Source organism: Diceros bicornis, chromosome 10 (assembly GCF_020826845.1).
Source record: "Diceros bicornis minor isolate mBicDic1 chromosome 10, mDicBic1.mat.cur, whole genome shotgun sequence".
In the NCBI taxonomy this organism is placed as follows: Eukaryota; Metazoa; Chordata; class Mammalia; order Perissodactyla; family Rhinocerotidae; genus Diceros; species Diceros bicornis.
In genome coordinates, this window is record NC_080749.1 from 41,296,447 (window position 1) to 41,316,906 (window position 20,460).

General features: G+C 37.6%; 1 protein-coding gene across 11 annotated transcripts in view; it reads left to right on the forward strand.

Moving 5' to 3' along the window:
• PKP4 (plakophilin 4) overlaps positions 1-20,460 on the forward strand; it is a 242,056-nt gene that overhangs the window by 90,864 nt on the left and 130,732 nt on the right. Inside the window, exon 1 of one of the 11 annotated variants that reach the window (XM_058549025.1) lies at positions 18,149-18,204. The exons of the other annotated variants lie outside the window; for them this stretch is intronic. The gene's annotated coding sequence lies outside the window, so the exon portion shown is untranslated. Of the gene's footprint in view, positions 1-18,148; positions 18,205-20,460 lie in introns of those variants that run through there. 11 annotated transcript variants of the gene reach the window in all.

Sequence of the window (20,460 nt, forward strand, 5' to 3'; positions counted from 1 at the left end):
CAGTCTGCTTGGGAAGAGTGTGGGTGCCTTGGCACTTGTGCTTGTTGCTTCTTTGCTCTCTTTTCTACCTGCCTACTATATCCTCCTCTTTTTTTTTTTTTTTAATTTTTTGTTTATTGCAGTAACATTGGTTTATTACGTTGTATAAATTTCAGGTGTACATCATTATACTTCTATTTCTGCATAGATTACATCGTGTTCACCACCCAAATACTAATTACAACCCATCACCACACACATGTGCCAAATTATCCTTTTCGCCCTCCTCCATCCCCCCTTCCCTTCTGGTAATCACCAATCCAATCTCTGTCTCTATGTGTTTGTTTGTTGCTGTTATTATCTACTACTTAGTGAGGGAGATACATTATTTGACCTTCTCCCTCTGACTTATTTCACTTTGCATAATACCCTCAGTGTCCATCCATGTTGTCACAAATGGCTGGATTTCATTGTTTCTTATGGCTGAGTAGTATTCCATTGTGTATATATACCACATCTTCTTTATCCATTCATCCCTTGATGGGCACTTAGGTTGCTTCCAAGTCTTGGCTATTGTCAATAACACTGCAATGAACACAGGGGTGCGTGTATCTTTACACATTGGTGTTTTCACGTTCTTTGGATAAATACCCAGCAGTGGAATAGCTGGATCATATGGTAGTTCTATCCTTAATTTTTTGAGGAATCTCCATACTGTTTTCCATGGTGGCTGCACTAGCTTGCACTCCCACCAGGAGTGTATGAGAGTTCCCTTCTTTCCACATCCTCTCCAACACATGTTGTTTCCTGTCTTGTTAATTATAGCCATTCTGACAGGCGTGAGGTGATATCTCATTGTAGTTTTGATTTGCATTTCCCTGATAGTTAATGATGTTGAACATCTTTTCATGTGCCTGTTGGCCATCTGTATATCTTCTTTGGAGAAATGTCTGTTCAGGTCTTTTGCCCATTTTGTAATTAAGTTGTTAGTTTTTTTGTTGTTGAGATGCATCAGTTCTTTATATATTTTGGAGATTAACCCCTTATCAGATGTATGGTTTGCAAATATCTTCTCTCAATTGTTAGGTTGTCTTTTCGTTTTGTTGATGGTTTCCTTTGCTGTGCTGAAGCTTTTTAGTTTGATGTAGTCCCATTTGTTTATTTTTTCTTTTGTTTCTCTTGCCTGGTCACACATGGTGCTTGAAAATATGTTGCTAAGACCATTGTCGAAGAGTGTACTGCCTATGTTTTTTTCTAGAAGTTTCATAGTTTCAGGTCTTACATTCAAGTCTTTAATCCATTTGGAGTTAATTTTTGTGTATGGTGTAAGGTAAGGGTCTACTTTCATTTTTTTGCATGTGGCTGTCCAGTTCTCCCAACACCATTTGTTGAAGAGACTTTCTTTTCTCCATTGTATGTTCTTGGCTCCTTTGTCGAAGATTAACTGTCTGTAGGTGTGTGGGTTTATTTCTGGGCTTTCGATTCTATTCCATTGATCTGTGTGTCTGTTTTTGTGCCAGTACCATGCTGTTCTGGTTACTATAGCTTTGTAGTATATTTTGAAATCAGGGAGTGTGATACCTCCAGCTTTGTTCTTTTTTCTCAGGATTCCTTTAGCTATTTGGGGTCTTTTGTTGTTCCATATAAATTTGAGGATTCTTTGTTCTATTTCTGTGAAAAATGGTGTTGGAACTTTAATAGAGATTGCATTGCATCTATAGATTGCTTTAGGAAGTATGGACATCTTAACTGTGTTAATTCTTCCAATCCAAGAGCACAGAATATCTTTCCATTTCTTTGTGTCTTCTTCAGTTTCTTTCAGCAATGTTTTATAGTTTTCATTGTACAGATCTTTTACCTCTTTGGTTATTTTATTCTTTTTGTTGCAATTGTAAATGGGATTGTATTCTTAATTTCTCTTTCTGCTATTTCGTTGTTAGTGTATAGAAATGCAACTGATTTTTGTATGTTGATTTTGTATCCTGCAACTTTACCATATTCGTTTATTACTTCTAAAAGTTTTTTGGTGGAATCTGTAGGATTTTCTATATATAAAATCATGTCATCTGCAAATAGTGACAGTTTCACTTGTTCCTTTCCAATTTGGATCCCTTTTATTTCTTTTTCTTGCCTGATTTCTCTGGCTAGACTTCCAGTACTATGTTAAATAGGAGGGGTGACAGTGGGCATCCTTGTCTGGTTCCTATTCTTAGAGGGATAGCTTTCAGTTTTTCACCATTGAAGATGACATTAGCTGTGGGTTTGTCATATATGGCCTTTATTATGTTGAGGTACTTTCCTTCTATACCCATTTTATTCAGAGTTTTTATCATAAATGGATGTTGTATCTTGTCAAATGCTTTCTCTGCATCTATTGAGATGCTCATGTGATTTTTATTCTTCATTTTATTAATGTGGTGTATCACGTTGATTGATTTGCGAATGTTGAACCATCCCTGCATACCTGGAATAAATCCCACTTGGTCGTGGTGTATAATCTTTTTAATGTATTGTTGTATGCGATTTGCTAGTATTTTGTTTAGGATTTTTACATCGATGTTCATCAGTGATATTGGCCTGTAATTTTCTTTTTTTTGTGTTGTATTTGTCTGGTTTTGGTATCAGGGTAATGTCGGCTTCATAGAGTGAGTTAGGGAGCTTCCCCCGCTCCTCAATTTTTTGGAAGAGTTTGAGAAGGATAGGTATTAAGTCTTTGAATGTTTGTTAGAATTCACCAGGGAAGCCGTCTGGTCCTGGACTTTTATTTTTGGGGAGGTTTTTGATTACTGTTTCAATTTCTTTACTGGTGATTGGTCTATTCAAATTCTCTACTTCTTCTTGTATATCCTCCTCTTGACTAGTGTTAGGCTGGGCTGAGCTGTAATGGATTCCGTGGTGGTCAAGAAGGGGCCAGAATCAGAATCATTACATTGATTTTTATATTTCCTGGGAGACACTTTTGTTTCTCTATTTAACATTTGTAATAAAGAGTTGCTATGGAAGATAGAATAAAATTTGATTTCCTTGTGTTCTCAATAAATTTCTATTTTAAAATGCTTTTTTAAGTTTGTCTCTCCTTTAAGCGTTAATATGTCAATTTTTGAAGTTCTGTAAATGTGCATAAATTTTTTTAAAATCCTCATATGGAACTTTTTATGCTATTGCCATCTCGTAAAGTAGTAATGCAAATTAAATTTTAAAAAATGCTTGTATTGAACTTTTCATGCTATTACCATCTCAATATGTAGTAGTGGAAATTGCTAAATATGCCCAGTATGGGTAATTAATGTTGCTATGAGATCCTAAATGTTTTGTTTCTATTTCTTTACTTCTCAGTTCCTGCATTGGGAAAAATAGTTGTACTGCCCCAGGGTCTTAAATTTAAATGTATTTTTATAATATCATCAGGTTTCTCTCCAGAGTTACATTTGTAAGCATGTTGAACACAGATTTTCCCCCATTACCTGAAAACTTTTTCCGTTACAATGTATAATTGGAAATGAGTAAACTTCAAACTATAATCTTAACTAAAAGATTCCTCTTTTAGGAAAACAGAAGTTTTCTAGTTCAAGCATTCTGATCCATAGAGTAGAAAAGTTATCTATCTTGTTCAACTTTTTATTCCCATTACCTACAATAGTGCCCGGCACGTGGTAAGTACAGTATTCAAATATTTGTTGACAAAATCATATTTAACTTTTTAAATTAAAAAAAAAAAACCTCATTTCTAATCTGTATGCTCAAAACTATAAAATAAAATATTTGGACTATAGCAACTACTCCCCAGATACCCAGTACAGTCATATATAGCGCACGCGCGCACACACACACACACACTTATGCATAACCACGTGCCTGCACACACATGCATTTGTTTGGATATCAGGCTACTGACAACTTCAGCTTTGAAATATAATAACAATTAGAATGAAAACATCTCTGAATAACTACAGAGATCCTATATTTTGCTCTTTAGGCCCTCACCCTCAACCTTAACTTTAGTTTAAAATATGTAATTTGGTTATCTTTTGTTTTTGTAGACTATGTTTTAGATGTGCAGATTTGGCTAAGGCGTAGGGGGTGGGGGCAAGGTGAGGAGAGGGACCAAAGGGCAGGAAAGAGAAAGGATAGAGATCCAAATTAGAAGAGGAACAGTGATAGCACCAGCTGACATTCCTACATCATTGAAGGAGACAGAGCCCAGGGATTAATGATGTCTCCATATCGTTGTGAATGTTCATGGTGATGCTCTCAGTTATCAAGTAAAGCATAGGTGTTCTACGTATTCTATTTAACAAGTCAGGAAAAAAGTATAATACCTTAGGAGTATTTGAAATTAGAAAATAAATTGGCATTTGAAGGACAAGCTTTGAATATCCTGAAATTTTAATCCTGTGGAATAGCTCTTTACTTAAAGATGACAGAGAAGTGAAAAATGATTAAATAGTACAAAGGATACAAGTGGCCTGCTTTGAGAAGGAATGCATTAAGAGGTTATAACCAGGGAGAACAGCCTGAGAGACTAGACTAGTTTTACCATCTAGTTATCCTTACCAGAGAGGCAAGGTATAATTTTGTTGAAATAATAATATTTAGTGTTTACTGAGCACTTACTATGGGCCAGGCAGTGTGTGTACCTCATTTAATTCCCCATCGCCCTGTAATTTAGGAATTATGGGGATTATCTCATTTTAAATATGAGGGAACTGGCGTGTAAATGGGTTAAGTAGCTGTTCACAGGCACACAATTCATAAACAATTAGCAGAGATCCCCCCACCCCCACCCCCATCCCCATTCTGCGACCAGTTGCACAGCCTGTGCTCTTGCCGGGAGTCAGGGGAGCCACACTTAGTCGAGGCAAAACCCCTTCCTAGCTGTATGACTCTAGGCCACGTAGTGTTTCCAAGCTCAGTCTGTCTGTTGGATGATGGGGTTAAGCGTAATTAGTTGACTGTTTATTGCATAAGGGCATTGTGAGACTCGAGAATAAAAGCACTTAGAAATCCTGTAAGTTGTAAAACTTATTGTTATAAAGCATTGTCATGATATGCTTATAGTCAACAAAAGAAGAATCAAGTTATTTCCATCTTAGGAAGTAGTATTATGTAGCACTGTGCACTCAGAAATAATGATTAGAATAATTTAGGCCTCAAATGTTTTCAAGTTAGAAATCTAAATTTGGTTCTTCCAGCCATAAATATTCTCTTATTCCATCTCCGGCCCGGCCGCAGCTCAACAGGAAAAGTCCTGGTTATATTGTGTTTGTTTCATGCCATTGATACATAAGCAGCATAAAGGAGACAGTGACAGTAATGAGGAATTTGCTTTGTTTGCTGATTGCTTTTGCATTGATTAGTGAATGTGGTCTGAATTGAACATGCCACCAGAAGCCAAAAGGTCCTGTATTCTCATCCAATCCTCCATCCAACTTGGTGTATGTACATCTGTTATCCATATATAACTAACTGTTGGACAAATTCGCATTCATCATCAGTCAGGGCTTCAGGAGAGCAGAAATCATGTGAAAAGAGAGCCCATTTTACCTGCAGGTAGAAACAGAAAAGAGTAACAGTGAAGTGACATTTAAGGAAGCTGGAGCCTAATGAATAAAACTCCGCTGTCCCACCCAGAGCCTTCTCCCCTCCAAGGCCCCGCATTCACAGGCCCAGGATCTGGTTCCATCCTCTGCAAGTGAATGCACAGTGCCATTGGGCACCCAGAGATCCAGCACTTGTAGTCTTGAGTCCAAAGCATGAAAGAGAGCAGGCCTAGCTTCCACATTTATTTCGGAGCCACTGGGCACAAGACAGTTGAGAATTACTCCTGATCAGCTTCGTACCCTCAGGGGGAAGCCTTTCATCCCTTCTCCTTTCGGTGGTGTGACTTCGTCACCAGGCGTCTGGGCTGCCTCTGTGTTCCTTACTTTAACAGCTGTTTCCTTTTCCTGCTTCCTCAGCTTTGTCCTTTTTGCTCTTCCTACAACCCTATCAGCAGCAATGTCTCCTATTGTTTGTTCAAAGAAAGGGAGGTGGAGAAGAGTTTTAAAAATTTGAGGTTTGGGTAAGTCTGTTCTTTTAAGCTGTAGACTGCTGGAGGGCCAGTGCCCTTGTTACACGTTGCAGAGCATTAATTAAATCTCATGAGCTTAATGCTGTCTGTGGTAACAGAAAATATCTATTATGGGGTCTAAGCAGATGCAGAAGTTAGGATTTTCTTAATAATACCTGCATTCACTTCATGATCTTCACACTTATTTAAACCTGCTTCCAGTAGTTTTTCATCATCTCCATGAGCAATTATAGCTCTTCATTAATGTATGTATGTCTGCATATTTCCCAGCTAGGATCATGCTTGATTCAAACCTGGTACTGTAGTTTTTCCTGTCTGTAAACTGTTGATGAAATTTCACAAGTGCATTGCATGATTTAATTTGTTTAATGTTTATAAGAATTCTTTGGAAGTAAAATCGCTACATAAATTCCACAAATTATGACTGCTTTCTTCCTGTAATTCCCAGGACTCCATTTCTCCTGCATATAGTTTCTCTCGTGATCAATCAAGAAAGGTTTATATGCAGTACCTTTGACAGTATTTCAAAATTAGAAGTGTATTTTTGGTTAAGGTAGATACTAGATTATTCTTACTAGTTTTAATCTTGAAAAAAATGAACTGTAAACTCAGATTAAACTGATAGGTCTTCAATCATTTATACTTGGAATACATTTTGACATTTGGCTACTACCCATCAAAGTCTGCATTAGACTGTCAGATTATTTTTAAAATGTATGCTGAATGTGTGTCACTATTCTAGGGTTTATTTGAACTGAATTTTAAGTAGAGAATTCTTTGTGATACACTCTAAATGGTATTAAATAAGATGGTTAAGAAAAAGATTTCAAATACCAATGTTATTGGATTCCTTTGCCGTATGAAGTTCTTTCTTCAATTTATCTTCTCATATAGTTTTGTTTTCTTTTGTTCAAACATCATTTTTCTTTAGATTTTTGCTTTACTTTCATTGAAAGATTATGAGAACTGTTTCTGTGTATTACTCAGAGAGACCTGCAAACAGGAAATGCTTAGGTAAAGATGGTTAGACAGCAAAAGCAATGGGCACTTCATATTTAAAACCTGATGCTTTGGGAATTTTCCTTTTCTAAGTAGTCACAAGATATTTGGGAGTTTGGTTGACCTCAGTATATAGGAAAGAAAAGTGAAATTTTTGTTGTGTAGCAGCAGCATAGGGCATGAGCCAAAAAATGTAGCAGTAGGCAGCCCAAGTGAGGTGTCAAATTCAATCTAATATCGCTTCTGAGAAAAAGATTCCCTCTCAGGCAGTGAGCTTGGTGGATAGAATATAAGCATAGAAAAACAGCCTGGGCCGTTGGCCTAGCGGTTAAGTTTGCATGCTCCGCTTCGGCGTCCCGGGGTTCACAGGTTCAGATCCCGGGCATGGACCGTCACACTGCTTATCAAGCCATGCTGTGGTGGCCTCTCATATAAAGTAGAGGAGATGGGCACCGATGGTAGCCCAGGGCCAATCTTAGTCAGCGAAAAGAGGAGTATTGGCAACAGATGTTAGCTCAGGGCTAATCTTCCTCACAAAAAAAAAAAAAAAACAGCCTGGGGAGCATTGAGGACACAGATTATGAATAAAAAGCAGTGGGATATGACTTATGGATAGAGAGGCAGTACAAAAATAGGCCTGGAGCATATGCACAAATGGCTGAAATATCAAAGTTTGGGTGGTAAAAGGTAAGAGATGAATTGGAATCACAAAGCACGAGGCTAGAGTAAGTCAAACCCTTTTTTTTTTTTTTTTTTTATAATGTTCATTCTATCACTGGACACCAAATGGTTTTAGAAAAGGCACTTGACTTCTTAGCTTCCCTACTGACAAGGTAGTCAGGGACGGTATGGCCTGGCAGTTCAAAGAATGGCCTTTGGAGTCTGACCAATTTGCCTTGAACTTTGAACTCATTTTTAAATGTATTAAATCAGGATAGTAACTTACATATAGCAAGTGTGTTTCAAGAATTTTATCAAGAGAATTACTAGTGAAATGCAAGTTTGTATTCTTCTGCATATTTTATTTATTTATTTTTCCCCGAGGAAGATCAGCCCTGAGCTAACATCCATGCTAATCCTCCTCTTTTGGCTGAGTAAGACCTGCTCTGAGCTAACATCTATTGCCAGACCTCCTCCTTTTTTTTCCCAAAGCCCCAGCAGATAGTTGTATGTCATAGTTGCACATCCTTCTAGTTGCTGTATGTGGGACGCGGCCTCAGCATGGCTGGAGAAGCCCACCCGGGATCCGAACCCCAGTCGCCAGCAGCAGACAGAGTACACACACTTAACCGCTAAGCCACGGGGCCGGCCCCTCTTCTGCATATTTTAAGAGGAAAAACAGACAGATAGAGGAAAGAAGAACCTGAAACATATCTTAATTTTCAGTAGTACAGGTAACATCACACTTATACCAAAACCAGCAGAGACATTACAAGACAAGCAAACTACAAACCAGTATCTCACATGAATATAAATGCAAAAATCTTTTCAAAAATATTACCAAGTCCAATCAAAAAATATGTAAAAAGTTAATTCATCATGACCAATGGTGGTTTATCCCAAGAATGCAAGGTTGGCTTAGCATTTGAAAATTAAACAATGTAATTTACCATACTAATAGAAAGAAGGAGAAAACCCATGTTATCTCAGTGGATAAAGAAAAAGCATTTGATAAAATTCAATACCCATTCACAATGCAGTCTCTCAGCAAACTGACAAAGGGCATTTATGAAAGACCTAAAGCTAATATTATATTTAATTATGAAAGACTAAATATATTCCCTCTAAAATTTTAGCCAGTTCGGTAAGGCAAGAAAAAAAAAATAAAAGGCACATAAATTGGAAAGGAAAAGTAAAACTATCTTTTTACACAGAGGACATCGTTTTATATGTAGAAAACTGTAGAGCAGGAGTCAGCAAACTATAACCAAATTTGGTCTGTCACCTATTTTTGTATGACCTGTGACCTAAGACGGTTTTTACATTTTTTTGCCTGTGCAAGTGTAAGATGGATACAACCATGTTGGAAAATAGTTTGGCAATTTCTTATAAAGTTAACCGTACCCTTACCGTGTGACCAGCAATTCTCCTGGGTATAACCCAGGAATTAATGAAATAAATATATCCACAGAAAAACTTGTATATGAGTGTTCACAGCACCATTATTTACAGCACTCCCAAATTAAAAACAACTTAATTGTCTGTCAGTAGGTGAATGAATAAACGTATTCATACTGCCCAACAAGAAAAAAAGAAACCACTGATACATACGACAACATGGATGAATCTCAAAAATATGCCAAGTTGAAGTCAGACATAAAAATACTTACTACATTAGTCCATTTATGTAAAATTTTAGAACAGGCAAAATTCATCTTAACAACAGAAAGCAAATCCATGGTTGCCAAGGGGGAAGCGGAGGGGCAGTACTGCAAAGGAGTTAAGGCAATTTTTGGAGGATGACAGAATATCCTAAATCTGATTGGAGTTGTGGTTCATTGTTATGTATGTTTAGTAAAACCCATCAAACTCTACACCTTTAAAATGGATGTGTTTTGTTGTATGTAAGTTATATCTCAACAGAGTTGACTTTAAAGTAAAAAATATTAACGTGTTTTTAAAAATCTCAATATGACTTGGTTAAACTAGATTGTGAACTGCAGCAAAGCACAGATTCTTTGGTAGACACTTTTTTACCTCCAGCATGCATCTTGGTACTAGGCACCCAATAAATATTTTTGAGCAAATGCCTGAGTGAAAGATAGAAACAAGGTGACATACATAATAGGCTGGGAGCAGAAGAACAAAGCTCCCTGGAGTTCAGCCAGCGAGACTCAAAGGCCAGAGTTCAAGTCTAGCCAAAGTGGAGTGAAGCTGTTGGATATAAAACTTTTGTTTTAGATTTGTTCATCCTAACATTTATTTTTCTATTGGAGAGGAATGTGTGCAATGTAATCCACCAGGACTGGAATTACAGATGAAGTCTTTTGGATGACAGACGGGGATTCAGATGATTAACTGTCTGTGGAGTACTTTATATAGGAAATGATTTTATTGAAATAACGTAAGGAAGCCTGTGTTGGTAGTTTTAATAAAATCAAGCCTGACTCATCTATTTGAAGATCAGGATTATGGAAATAACATCTTATGCTTCAGGAGTATTTTAAGATTGAAACAGTTATATTCATATTTACTTATGAAGAAACAGAATTGGTGACTAAGTAAAACTTTAACCCTGTGGAAAAATGTAATATTTGTACTTGGCTTCTCTATGTTAACGCCGAAGAAATTACTTTCAGTTATACAACTCCATAAATGTTAAGTTTCCAGTATTACCAGAGGGTACTTTTACAGGGGAGGGATCATGTTTTATTTCACATCTGAAAAATAAACTTGAGTCAGTGTATTCTGCCTTTTAATCCTATAAAATTTGATTGCGATATTTTTCAGAGGTTTTGGGAAAATCCTCAGTGACCTGTACCTACAGCCTTGGAAGGAATGAGTGCTTTGGTTGAATATGCCCGCCCACCCCAACCTGCACAGATTTAGACTTCTTCCGCCACCCTTGCTATTCAGCACTCTGAGGACTGCCACTCCTACAGTCCTCAGTTAGGTGCCATTGCCCCTCTGAAGTCATCCATATTTCATTCTTTTTTTTTTTTTTTACCCTAATAAGTCATTGAGTCAACTTTGCCTTATTGTGAAGAGTTCATGCATTTGGTTTTGTGGCTTTGTTTGGATCAACAGATGTGGTTAATCCAGGGGATGCATCATTGTGTTCTTACTTACAACATCTCTTGTAACTGGACATAGTTGTGTCCTTGAAGAGAGAAGAAAATTAAGCCTCACCCCACCCCGTTCATTTACCTGCAGTTTTCCTATGGAATGTTTGAAATCAGTTGGTGCTTCATCAATACATACCACACCTGGTATTTTGGCAGATGGGAATGCTTCCTTCTGGTAGAGGGTCTTAATAGAATGGTCCAGCCTTCCTCTGGCAGCCTGCCTCTCAGGTAGTAAAGAGCAGATCAGGATTTCTTGGGATGTGGTTGATAGACTGCCTTCTTCAGAATCACCCAGGGTGTCTGTCTGTGGAAAATTAATCGTAAGATGATGGAATTGTGGGGGGACATCACACATTTGGCAGTCACCATAGTAATAATTGTTTCAGGCAAGAATCACCAATGGCTACTAAAACTAGTGGATAAGTATGATGAGAAACAGGATAGTTACATAATCTATTTATATAGTCTCCAAGTATCTCCCCACAACATATTATTAATTACAAAGGGAAAAGAAAGTAGCTTTACAGTGGAAACACCGGGGATAGACCACCTAAACCAAGCAAGTGATCTAAGTTGAAACTAATAGTAATGGGACAAATCAATATCATGTGTCTTCTCCCACTTTCTCCTCCCCCTCAGTTTAACATGCACAGATGAATTTGAATAAGCTAAAATTTAGGTGTAATCTCCCCTTCGCCCTGGTCCTTTCTGTGCATAAAATGGCCTAAACAGTGTCTCTGAACCACAGTTTCCAAGATGAAGCAAAAAGTTTGGTTGCCTTTCAGGCTATGCTACATGCCATAATATTCTAACACTATTTTTTTTTGTTGTTGTTGTTGAGGAAGATTCACTCTGAGCTAACATCCACTACCAATATTCCTCTTTTTGTATGTGAGCCGCCACCACAGCATGGCCACTGATGGACAAGTGGTGTAGGTCAGTGCCCAGGAACCGAACCTGGGCCATCAGAGTGGAATGCGCTGGACTTAATCACTAGGCCACTGGGGCTGGCCCTCCAGCATTTTTTGACTGGTATATTTCTGTACCTTGGCAATATACAGATACCTTTGATCTTATGTAGGTAGGCCATTTGCCTAGCATTTGCCTTTCTGTACAAATATGTGTTTCTAAGTTTTGAACAGTATAACTTTTTGGTTCCCAGATAGGGCTGTTGGAAGGAACACAGACATTCCAAAGATATCCATACAGACCTAGATAGGATTTGTTAGGGCCAGTTGGCAACTACCCGTGTATTTCCGTAAGACCTCCGTGTCTCCTGAAATATATTGGTCACCACCAATACTTGATCCGTTTCCTTGAGAAACTTACTCTGCAAACATCAGCGCTTTCAGTGATCTCGTGCTCAGCATGAGATTCTGCTGTCATGGTTTGTTAGCTCCCTGTTCCTAGAAGAGTGAAGGCCTCCCCTCCATGGGTGGCCCTGCATATAAGATGTTGACAGAATCACCAGAGACTAGCTCAAACATCTTTTAGCTTTTTAATAGGTAGAAAACATGCTTTATCTTCCTATAAAATTTATTTTAAATAGACAAATTTGGAATTGAAAACAGGCAACTGTTTTCCTCATTTTTAATGTATTAATGAGCAGAGGGAAAAGGTAGAGATTGATTTAACTACATAGCCCAGGATTTTAATCTCTCAAGTTGATCAGTTTGGAAAGGGTTGTTAATATTACAATACCAGTATTTTGTTATACGGGTATACTTATTAACAAAAGTTGAAATTAAAAAGTTTTCTTGATTTAATGACAATGATTTTATTGAAGCTATAGTAGCTTTGATAAAACTTTTCTTCAATCATTGCTTTAAAAATTGTATGAATTTATAAAAACAAAACATCTAAGTTGTGAAAAATAATGACGATTATGCCTAATATATATGGTTGCGGTTTTAAAAAGGGTTCTAAAATGATTCAACCTAATGTAAATAGCATTTTGTCTTAGAGCAATGTAGCTAATGGTAATAGTATTGTCTCAACATCTTAGAGGAGAAAACAGCAGAAGTGTCAAGCACACATAGGGAATCAAAACCTCACTCTCCTGAGGCCTCCTGTGTGGCTCTGCTCCAAACAAAGTTACATTTATAGATCTCTCAGGAAAAAAAATTTATCTACTGCCAAGGAGAAGTTAAATCAGACAGTCTATTAATGTGGAGAAATGTTGCCTGAAATGTAGAGGTCTATTTGTAATGTACATCAAGGCAGATTAGTAAGTGATCTATAGCAGTATTGGCAGAATTATAAGAAAGGCACCTGGAGGTTAAAATGTCATAACTTAATAAAAAAGAAAATATGGAGATGTGTGTTTATCTTTTTAAGGCAAGTTTATTGAGGTATAATTTACATACAATAAAGTGTACCCTTTCAGGGCCCGGCCCCGTGGCCCAGTTGTTGAAGTTCCTCGCGCTCTGCTTCCGTGGCCCGCGTTCGCCCATTCGGATACTGGGCGCAGACCTGCTCCGCTCATCAGCCATGCTGTGGCGGTGGTCCATGTACAAAATGGAGGAAGTTTGGCACAGATGTTAGCTCAGGGTAAATCTTCCTCACCAAACAAAAACAAAAATAAAGTGTACCCCTTCAGTAAGTAGTTCTATGAGTTTTGACAAATGGCTACAGTCATATAACCACAATCAAGATACATAACATTTCCATCACCCCAAAAAATGTTCTGTAAAAGAGTTTTCAAAAGGTGGTTGTGAGTCCTTGAACAAACACAGTGTGACACAGCAAGCACTTTGCCACCATGGCTGTGACTCCCTGATGGGTGGTCTTCAGTCCTACTCTTTGGCTACACTGTCTGCAAGCGTGGCAGCTTGGGATCTTTTTAATGTAAGACCTTACCAGTTTGACAGCCTCATACAGTCTGTCTGCTCAGACCCGATAGGGAATTCCTGGCACGACCTATTGCCATGAGAAACAGTGTTCGAAGCTGCTCATATCACTAAAGTTCTATAGCCGTGGATTTTTAAGTTTATACAGGACTGGGCATTTATGTTTTAAGTATTCGACATTTATTGTTACTTCATTAGTTTAGATTTGCAAAATGAGTATGTTCAGAGAAAGCTTATAAACTTCTGGAAAACGAAGGGGGTGCCCTACCAGGGAATTCACAGGCTAGGCAACTTGGCCTTTTAAAGATGGAGAAAAAAGATTAGTTGCTTTGCTGCTTATTTATGCTTTTTTTGTATCAAAAATACAACTGTATATTCAAAGTGACTTGCATGAATCACTTGTTTAGAATAACATTTTAACAATACAATTGCTGTGTTGTCATTATTTATTCTTTTCACTATTAAGTATTAATGATCATTCTTGAATGTCCCTTTGGTTTGCCTGCTAGGCTTAAATGGAAAAGAGCAATTTCCTTTCTTAGTGTTAAAATTCCCATCAGGCCTGTGGTCTTTGGGTCAACTTTACCAAAGCAGTTAAAGCTATTAACAAGGACACAGTTTTTATTTGGCCATTACACCCCTAGACAGAGAACCTCAAACTGTTTGCTTCTAGGTTGTGAGAGAGAAGGCATTAATTTGTTTAGCACTACCAGTGCCTCTCTCAATCTCTCCTTCTTTCCTGTAGCAGCAAATGCACTGCGGGCGGGTGAGGAGTGGGAGGGGAGCAGTTTCTTGACTGTGAAGCCACTCCCAGGGTAAGTGATCAAATTGGCGGGGACTTAGCTGCCTGCTGCTCTTCTAAACCATCTCAGCCAGTATTCTCCCATCTGCTATTTGATCATCATTGGCCCTTCTTTATCCCAAAGAGTGAAAGTGTAAACTGAATATAACTAAGTTTTAAAAGAGAGATGCCAGCCACTTATTTACCCTAGCTCCTAAGGGAAAGAAAGCGTTTTCTTAAAGACTAGTTTCTCTTTAAAATAAAAGCATATCTGTTCCTAAAATTTTGACTTTCTGCAGAAAATTTTTTTAAATCTTTGCATCTATTTATATTTACCAATTTACCACTGCTTACTCTACTTAGCTGTACTATCTGCCTCATTTTTAAATTATGTTTGCAAAGTTAATTACACTTATCTGTAAATGGAAAAATCAGAATAAGTATTTCACATTAACATGATAGCTTTAGAAAAGTAATTCTGCAGCCTTTTATTGCAATATTAAGTAACAAATGGTCACTTTGAAAGAGCCAAATTCAATTTTAACACTTTTTTATAGAGATGACACACTTGTAGTAAATTAATATGCTGTTCATCTTTATTGTGATTATGGTAGGCAGAGTAATTCTCCCCTCTCGAAAGACAGGAAGTCCTAGTACCTCAAGCCACAGAGTATTAGTAAATGTTACTTTGTTTGGAAAAGAGATCTTTATGGATGTAATTAAATTAAGGGCCTTGAGAGGGAGAGATTATCCTGGATTATCCAGATCACCTCGAATGCCTTCACAAATAGCCATATAAAAGAGAGGCAGAGGGGGATTTGACACATGTACAGAAGAGCAGGCAATGTGACTGTGGAGACAGAAATTGCAATGGTATGGCCACAAGCCCAGGTAAGCCAGCAACCGCCAGAAGCTGTATGTAAGAGGCAAAGAACGGACTCTTCCCTTCACCCTTTGGAATGAGTGTATCCCAGCTTACACCTTGATTTCAGCCAAATGAAACTAATTTCAAATTTCTGGCCTCCAGAACTGTGAGAGAGTACATTTCTGTCCTAATCCTCCAGGTTTGTGGCGATTTGTTATGGTTATGGCCTATAAAACTACTCAGGTGCAAATATGTGCCACCCTTCAGGAAAAATGACTCCAAGCGTAGAACCTCAAGCCACAGAGTATTATGCCCATGCCTGGAAACCTTGCCCTCCTGGATTTTGAAATTACTTGGAATTGGTGACTCCTTTTCCTTCCATTTTCTCCCTTTTGGAATGAGGGTGTCATAAATGTTATCCTTTGCCCGTCCCATCATCTTATTATGGTTTCCTTTAAACAGTGTATTCTTAGACCAAAAACTGCCTGTCCTTTAGCTCACTTCCTTGGTATACTGTCCCAGAAATAATTCCTCCATCTTCATTAAAAACTCCTATTTGTTGATCTTGCTACTTTCTCTATACCTTGGCCAACCCTGCTTTTGATATACCAAACTCACATGGTCTAAGAATAAGGAAGGTAGGTCTCCCCACAGGAAAATCAGAATGCTGTATCTAGAAGAAAGGTAAAAAGATGCTAGGTGGCAAAGTAACGGGTGTCCGCTACACAATACTTGCAACATTGCGTGATTCCATTGTATTATGATTATTTTCTATTTGCTTGCTTGCTTGAAATAAATAGTCCTGAATATTCTGATTTGTGAATAGGTTCTAAGGAAATTGTCTCTTAAAACCATGTCTAATAAATTAAATATAAGTACATGTTTATTTAGTGAAATGATAATTTCTCACTGTGCTCTAGGTAGTTCAAGGAACTTCCCAGTCTTCTAAAGAAAGCCAACTACAACGTCAGCAAAAATGGAGGAAAGGAAACAAGTGACTTACACTAATCTCATGTAAACTTTAAGTGCTTATAAAGTAATTAAAGTTTGAGAGTGTTCAGTCAGTTCTTTCTTCTCTGGAGCCTGTCTGGTGTATTTGTAAGCCAGCTGTCCTCCTGCCCAACAGGCTTCTGAGACACCACCTTTCCCATACACCAGGTGTATATTAAGTACATGTAAACTGATTTTAATAATAAAGCAAAACATAATTAGAAAGGCAAATCTGCTATAGAAGCATCATGCCATGCATTACAAAATCAAATGTAAGTAATTTGGATTAGATCCACACCATTGCGTGTCTCTAGTAGCATAAATAACAGAATTGGTTGTATAAAAATAACTCCTCATAATGCTCCTCTGTTCTTTGATTTAAATCATTTTAAATCAAAACATTGTAAATGTTTTTCTCTGTCTCCAACACCATTTACAGCCAAATGTGGAAAAAGTTGGTTAAGTGTATTATATTTGGACATGAAGATGGATGGTAATAATTCACACTCATCTGGATTTTCTTTGAGTTGATTTTCTGATGATTGTGATGAATTTTACCCATGCTGTCTATATCCTCCCTGGTCTCACTTCTGGTCATGACATAATTTGTAGGGTGGCTAACATTTTGTGATAATCCGTAGACATAAACTACTTTTTTTCTCTGTGGCCTATTTTTCGTTTGTTACCAATATACTATCCCAACTGAGCAATAGGCATAGTCCACATATAATCTACTATGAGACTGAGGTGTTTTTTTCCTGTAGTTATTTTACCCACTGTTTATTCAAGGTACTTTAATACTCCTGATAACATTCTAAGGACAGTACATTTATATTCTGTCATAATCACAGTGGAGGATTAAGCAAATATTTATGAACCAGAATAAGGATTCAATATTTACCTGTGATAATGGGTTGTGCCTTATTTATCATATTACTACATTGTGACATTGGCAAGTTCTCAAATAGTTTAAAGATGTCTCTCTTGTTTTCTAAATAAAAGGGAAATGGGCCACATACGATTAAACACATCTCAATATGAACGTATGTGTGAAAAATATCTTCACACAGGGTACTTTAAGTTCCTTCAGTATACTAATGGCATACAATTTAGTTTAACAGCTCAGAGTGTTGTAATCAGGAGTGTGAATAGGCAATCAAATACTTCTGTGAAATTCTGCTCCCCTAAGAATTCATGGCAAGCCTGTTGCTATGGTACAGTCTCACCTGGGATGTGTTTAGCTTCTTTCTCAATCAGATATATTGACAATAATGAGCTTAAAAACAGAATTCCTCATAGAAAAATCAGAATGGAGAGATCCAGATAAATAAATGAAGCAATGTGACTCTTCCTTCTTTTTCTACTTGCACTTGTGTGTTCTTATTTGTGATCCCAAGAGTCTTAAGATCCGCTGAAGGCATTACTGTCTCACTGTAAAGAGAGCTGGACGTCATGGAAGGCACTGATTATCAGATGGGAAACCATGGAGAAGATCATCTCTAAAAAACTGCAAACTAGATTCTCTCCATCCACAGCTGCTTCCCTGGAACTTTACAAATTATGTTAGTTGTTTGAGACCATCAGGGTACCATTTTGTACTGCCATCTTATTTAGATAAGGCCAAAGAAAGGCTTATGAGTCACAGTTATTAAATTGAAGGAGATGATCACATCAGAGTAAAATAACAAGCCAGGCAGTGAGACCTTTGATGGATTACTTAGGCTTGTATTGTTTTTAAGAGATTATTATCTTCCCCTCTCCACCTCAGAATCAATTTCATTGCCACACTCTGGAGGTCATGATGTGAGTCTGAAAGACAGTGATAAACAGCACCAACTCTGGAGTCACATCTCTTAACTTCATATCCCTGCTCTGCCATCTACCAGGTGTGTAACCTTAGACACTTATGATCTACATCTCAAAAATGAGAATAATGATATATACCTCATGAGGTGGTTGTAGAAATTAAATAAGAGGTGCTTGGCACATAGAAATCATTCATTGGGTGTTGGTTGTACTCACCATTTATGATATGCGTAGAAAGCATTAGAACAGTAAGTGGCTCATAGTCAGTACCTAATAAATAATAGGTAATAATACTAGTATCATTATAATTCGTTGGATGAATCTGTGCTAGATATATTCTCATTAAAAATATAGGAAGAAATATAAGGAAATGGTTAAAATTTGCTCTGTCATAAAAAATTTTACTCATATGAATGGGATGGGGTAGTGAGCCAGAAAACATCGAAGCCGTTCTTTACACTGTCCTAGAGTACAAGGCTGCTGGGACTAGAGTCATCAGCCCAGCAGCCTTTGCAATGAAATATCGTGGTTCTTAAATCCAGCTATATATGTGCCTATAACACATACTTAAAGTGTTCTAAAACACTGTGTTGGTCAACTTAGTGTGTGCTGCTGAGAAAATGCTAAGATTTGCCAAATTATGTATTTTTACCTACAGTTTGATATTCTGGACACTCATTACACAATACTATTAAAATGCTTTGTTTTAATTATAAATACAGTCGTCTCCTATTATCCGTGGTTTCACTTTCCACAGTTTCAGTTACCCGAGGTCCAAAAATATTAAATGGAAAATTCCAGAAGTAAACAATTCATAAGTTTTAAATTGGACATCATTCTGAGTAGCATGATAAAATCTCCAGCTGTCCCACTTCATCCCACCCAGGAAATGAATCCTCCCTTTTTCCATTCTATCCATGCTGTGTATGCCTCCTGCCCATTAGTCACTTAGTAGCCATCTCGGTTATCAGATAGACTGTCATGATATCGCAGTGCTTGTGTTCAGGTAACCCTTATTTTACTTAATAATGGGCCCAAAGCACGAGAGTAGTGATGCTGGCCATTCAGTATGCCAAAGAGAAGCCGTAAAGTGCCTCCTTTACATGAAAGATTGAAAGTTCTCTACTTAATAAGGAAAGAAAAGAAAAGTACACTGAGGTTGCTAAGATTTCTCAGTAAGAACGAATCTTCTATCCATGAAATTGTGAAGGAAGAAAAAGAAATTCATGCTAGTTTTTCTGTCACATGTCAAGTGTGTATGTTTAGGAAAGAACATAGTATTTATAGGGTTTGGTACTATCCCCAGTTTCAGGCATCCACTAGGGGTCTTGGAACGTATCCCCAGAAGATAAGGGAGGACTACTGTACATTAGTTTATTTTGAAAGATAAATGTCACAAATGTGTATTCAAAGTACTAATTTAGGTTTGGATTCAAGGAGAGTGAGGGATAACCATAGTCTGCCATGTGGTGATTCTTTCTACAACACTTTTATTCACTCTGCTGATGGATTCAGAACGCAAACTGCGTTCTCCTTTCTTTCCAAAGGGACCCAGTCTTCTCATCCTTGTCATCATGCAGGCAGGCATGGTCCTAGGCACTGAGGCTGGTGGCACCTCTGAGGCGGGTGCAGGCCATTGTGCTGGCCTCCGCTTGCCAGAGCCTCAGACCCTGGACAGGAGCACTGACCGAACCTGATACTCTGCCAACCATTTACGTTAAGCATTTGGTGCAGAGTTATCATCCTCTCACCACATCAACTCCCTGCTTGTAGAAGGTGAAGAAGACAGTTGCAGAATTCAGCTCAATCTTTTCACGTCTGTCAACTGGAGGTCTGAGTTGTTGGCATGAAAATTACTGTCCAAAATATCTTCGGAAAACAGTTGTTTTTCAGTATTTTAATAAAATAGACATAAGGAAGGAATTTCTTTTTTTTTAATTGAGATATAATTGACGTTATATTAGTTTCAGAAATTCAACATGATCATTCAATTTATGTGTATATTGTGAAGTGATCACCACAGTACGTCTAGTTACAGAATATCTTAATAGAGTAAGGTGATGGGAAATATTGAATAAAGACTTTGGGTTGTCTTAACTCAGTATCTGAATATTAAAGAACAACTTAACATATTTATCCGTCATCCCTATACTGTTCATTGGCACTGATATTTTGATATCTTCAAGTTGGTTTTATTAAAGAAATCATCCATTTTAATTTTGTGAGGATCACAAGAGCCCCTAAAGTTGCTGAGATTACTTGTTTTGAAATTTAATAAATAGAAAATAGAGCATATGATAGTAACAAGAAGCAAACCACTCTTCTCTCAGTCATTT